We start from the raw sequence: 4,970 nt of genomic DNA on the forward strand, positions 1-4,970 counted from the left end.
CGCGTATATATATATATATATATATATATATATATATATATATATATTTCTCCGCCGAAATCACTTTTAAACCCATTTCCACCTTTTTTTCCCTTCTCTTCCTCTTACTTTTTTTTTCACGTTTTTTTACGTTTTTCTCCTTTTCGCCTCTTTTCTGGGCGTATTATTCTTCTTTTTCTTCTTTTTTTTCGTCTAATGCATACCCCATCAGTGCAGCAATGCTTATTCAATACCGCCAGCAGATGGGAGACACTGGGGGATAATTTCTAAGGATTTATACTGATTTTTCCTGTCTGAATTTGTCGCACAGAAAGTTGCAGGCCAAATATGTGTGACATTTCTGCGACTTTAGCTTCTAGAGCATTTTTACAACATTATACATAGGTGCTGAATACATAAAAAGCGACTGTTCAGCGACAGACAAGTCGCATCGGCTGAAAGTAGGCCAGAATGTCAGTCCATGTTGGAGCAGGTTTAGATACAGTCTAAAGTATAGATCTCAAAGTCTGTGCACAGAATTTAGCAAGGGCCTCGCACCTTCTGATGCATCAGGTAGGTGCACAATAGCAATAGCCTAACCCTCTGTACTTTGGTCTATATTGATGCGGGACATAGACAGCCAGCTGATGACCAATCCATTAGTGCAATGGATGGCTGGAAGCATTTGTCTTTGCCTTTGCAATACCACAGAAGCAATGCATGGTCAATGTACAGCAATGACACACCTGTGTGAACAGCCAGGAGACCCCCCCCCCCCCCCCCAATGTTATGTTACATAGTTAGTACGGTCGAAAAAAGACATATGTCCATCAAGTTCAACCAGGGAATTAAGGGGTAGGGGTGTGCGCGCGATATTGGGGAAGGGATGAGATTTTATATTTCTTCATAAGCATTAATCTTATTTTGTCAATTAGGAACATTCAGCACCCACCCGCTATCAAGGCAGCTGCCTATCATGTCATGCCCTACCTGCACAGGTGTGCTGGCTACTCAAATGATCCAATTAAGGAGGCCATTTAGTCAGCAGCAGCAGAAGTCCTGTGCCTGGACGCTCCCAACAGCGGCCAGACACAAGCAGAAGCAGAAGCAGCAGAAGCAGCAAGCAGCACCACCTTTTGTTTTTTGGCTGCAGCAGCAGCAAGGCCCACAGGGCTGGCTAGCTGGCTAGCCAGCAAGCAGGTAGCAATGAAAGTAGGAATCTTTCTTTTTAACCCTGTAAGGGGGTGGTGCACTGTACCCGAAGATACTGCCATATCGGGTCAATGCATAGGGCGACGGAAGCAAGCTTCGAAATCGGCCCCCGTTCTCAAAAATCCATTTAATATATGGTCCCCAGATAGGGGACGTATCAGATATTAAACTGATAAGAACAGATACTACACTTGATCTTAGCCAAAAGGCCGAGAAGCGATAACCGTGAAAGGGGCGGGCCCAACAAGGTTGCCCTTCATGGGCCACTATCACTGCTTGCTGTCAGGGAGGCTGCCAGACAATTTTCCATGCACACTCTGGGCTGGGGGGCAGTCAACCACCAGTACACACAGCAGAACCTAAACCCATACCATTATTGCTAAGCAGCAAGACAGGGGCCCATTGCACTCCCACGGGGCCTTTTTAAATGCAATCCATAACCCGGATTTGCCAGGAACCCTTCTTACTCCTCCTACTGGCATGTGACACTGGGCTTAGGATCTGCATAGGAAACACACACACAAGCACACACCTACCTTTGTTGCCTGCAGATGCCTCCTTGGCTGTCCCCAAACGGTATCAAACCAACACCCACGGGAAGCTGTAAGCATAGAGGACATGCCTGCACCCCATTGGACCTTACCTGTGTGGGTTAAACCCGGGTTATTTGACAACCTATGGCGGTGATGGTTCTGCTCAGGCAGAGCAGTGCTGATGCTCCTCATAAAGCTGTCGCTGCTGTGAAGGTTCTAGGTGACATCACAAATCCCTATGGTTACATACACAACAAAGCTGGGTTGTTGTTGTTTACACTCTGCAAGGCCTGTGGAAGTGAGTGACATCATAGCACTGTAGTTCTGAGGGTTCTAGATGGATGCAACAATCTCCTGTTGCTTCTATGAAGGCCATAATAGACGACATCACCAAACAGCTCCATAGTCCACATACACAGCAAAGGAGAGATGTTGTTTACACCTAGTGATGTCAGTGGTATTGAGTGACATCACAGCACAGTGCTAAGGCTCCTGAGGCCCTGGGACACAGCAGCGGCTGCAATAATCTCAACGGAGAATACGTTTATATATATGTGTGTGTGTGCGCATATATATATATATATATATATATATATATATATATATATATATATTTCTCCGCCGAAATCACTTTTAAACCCATTTCCACCTTTTTTTCCCTTCTCTTCCTCTTACTTTTTTTTTCACGTTTTTTTTTTACGTTTTTCTCCTTTTCGCCTCTTTTCTGGGCGTATTATTCTTCTTTTTCTTCTTTTTTTTCGTCTAATGCATACCCCCATCAGTGCAGCAATGCTTATTCAATACCGCCAGCAGATGGAGACACTGGGGGATAATTTTCTAAGGATTTATACTGATTTTTCCTGTCTGAATTTGTCGCACAGAAAGTTGCAGGCCAAATATGTGTGACATTTTCTGCGACTTTAGCTTCTAGAGCATTTTTACAACATTATACATAGGTGCTGAATACATAAAAAGCGACTGTTCAGCGACAGACAAGTCGCATCGGCTGAAAGTAGGCCAGAATGTCAGTCCATGTTGGAGCAGGTTTAGATACAGTCTAAAGCATAGATCTCAAAGTCTGTGCACAGAATTTAGCAAGGGCCTCGCACCTTCTGATGCATCAGGTAGGTGCACAATAGCATAGCCTAACCCTCTGTACTTTGGTCTATATTGATGCGGGACATAGACAGCCAGCTGATGACCAATCCATTAGTGCAATGGATGGCTGAAGCATTTGTCTTTGCCTTTGCAATACCACAGAAGCAATGCATGGTCAATGTACAGCAATGACACACCTGTGTGAACAGCCAGGAGACCCCCCCCCCCCCCATGTTATGTTACATAGTTACATAGTTAGTACGGTCGAAAAAAGACATATGTCCATCAAGTTCAACCAGGGAATTAAGGGGTAGGGGTGTGGCGCGATATTGGGGAAGGGATGAGATTTTATATTTCTTCATAAGCATTAATCTTATTTTGTCAATTAGGAACATTCAGCACCCACCCGCTATCAAGGCAGCTGCCTATCATGTCATGCCCTACCTGCACAGGTGTGCTGGCTACTCAAATGATCCAATTAAGGAGGCCATTTAGTCAGCAGCAGCAGAAGTCCTGTGCCTGGACGCTCCAACAGCGGCCAGACACAAGCAGAAGCAGAAGCAGCAGAAGCAGCAGCAGCACCACCTTTTGTTTTTTGGCTGCAGCAGCAGCAAGGCCCACAGGGCTGGCTAGCTGGCTAGCCAGCAAGCAGGTAGCAATGAAAGTAGGAATCTTTCTTTTAACCCTGTAAGGGGGTGGTGCACTGTACCCGAAGATACTGCCATATCGGGTCAATGCATAGGGCGACGGAAGCAAGCTTCGAAATCGGCCCCCGTTCTCAAAAATCCATTTAATATATGGTCCCCAGATAGGGGACGTATCAAGATATTAAACTGATAAGAACAGATACTACACTTGATCTTAGCCAAAAGGCCGAGAAGCGATAACCGTGAAAGGGGCGGGCCCAACAAGGTGCCCTTCATGGGCACTATCACTGCTTGCTGTCAGGGAGGCTGCCAGACAATTTTCCATGCACACTCTGGGCTGGGGGCAGTCAACCACCAGTACACACAGCAGAACCTAAACCCATACCATTATTGCTAAGCAGCAAGACAGGGGCCCATTGCACTCCCACGGGGGCCTTTTTAAATGCAATCCATAACCCGGATTTGCCAGGAACCCTTCTACTCCTCCTACTTGCATGTGACACTGGGCTTAGGATCTGCATAGGAAACACACACACAAGCACACACCTACCTTTGTTGCCTGCAGATGCCTCCTTGGCTGTCCCAAACGGTATCAAACCAACACCCACGGGAAGCTGTAAGCATAGAGGACATGCCTGCACCCCATTGGACTTACCTGTGTGGGTTAAACCCGGGTTATTTGACAACCTATGGCGGTGATGGTTCTGCTCAGGCAGAGCAGTGCTGATGCTCCTCATAAAGCTGTCGCTGCTGTGAAGGTTCTAGGTGACATCACAAATCCCTATGGTTACATACACAACAAAGCTGGGTTGTTGTTGTTTACACTCTGCAAGGCCTGTGGAAGTGAGTGACATCATAGCACTGTAGTTCTGAGGGTTCTAGATGGATGCAACAATCTCCTGTTGCTTCTATGAAGGCCATAATAGACGACATCACCAAACAGCTCCATAGTCACATACACAGCAAAGGAGAGATGTTGTTTACACCTAGTGATGTCAGTGGTATTGAGTGACATCACAGCACAGTGCTAAGGCTCCTGGCCCTGGACACAGCAGCGGCTGCAATATCTCAACGGAGAATACGTTTATATATATATGTGTGTGTGTGCGCGTATATATATTTATATATATATATATATATATATATATATATATATATATTTCTCCGCCGAAATCACTTTTAAACCCATTTCCACCTTTTTTTCCCTTCTCTTCCTCTTACTTTTTTTTCAAGTTTTTTTACGTTTTTCTCCTTTTCGCCTCTTTTCTGGGCGTATTATTCTTCTTTTTCTTCTTTTTTTTCGTCTAATGCATACCCCATCAGTGCAGCAATGCTTATTCAATACCGCCAGCAGATGGAGACACTGGGGGATAATTTTCTAAGGATTTATACTGATTTTTCCTGTCTGAATTTGTCGCACAGAAAGTTGCAGGCCAAATATGTGTGACATTTCTGCGACTTTAGCTTCTAGAGCATTTTTACAACATTATACATAGGTGCT

At 45.1% G+C, this 4,970-nt stretch overlaps 2 non-coding genes across 2 annotated transcripts; both read right to left on the reverse strand.

Annotated features, from left to right (window-relative positions):
• Positions 1-1,221: 1,221 nt before the first annotated feature.
• LOC130302181 (U2 spliceosomal RNA) lies at positions 1,222-1,412 on the reverse strand. Its single transcript, XR_008852481.1, has one exon. It is a non-coding gene; the product is annotated as a U2 spliceosomal RNA (small nuclear RNA).
• Positions 1,413-3,515: 2,103 nt separating this feature from the next.
• On the reverse strand, positions 3,516-3,707 carry LOC130302186 (U2 spliceosomal RNA). Its single transcript, XR_008852486.1, has one exon. It is a non-coding gene; the product is annotated as a U2 spliceosomal RNA (small nuclear RNA).
• Between the last annotated feature and the right edge of the window lie 1,263 nt (positions 3,708-4,970).

Source organism: Hyla sarda, unplaced genomic scaffold (assembly GCF_029499605.1).
Source record: "Hyla sarda isolate aHylSar1 unplaced genomic scaffold, aHylSar1.hap1 scaffold_1154, whole genome shotgun sequence".
Lineage (NCBI taxonomy): Eukaryota > Metazoa > Chordata > Amphibia > Anura > Hylidae > Hyla > Hyla sarda.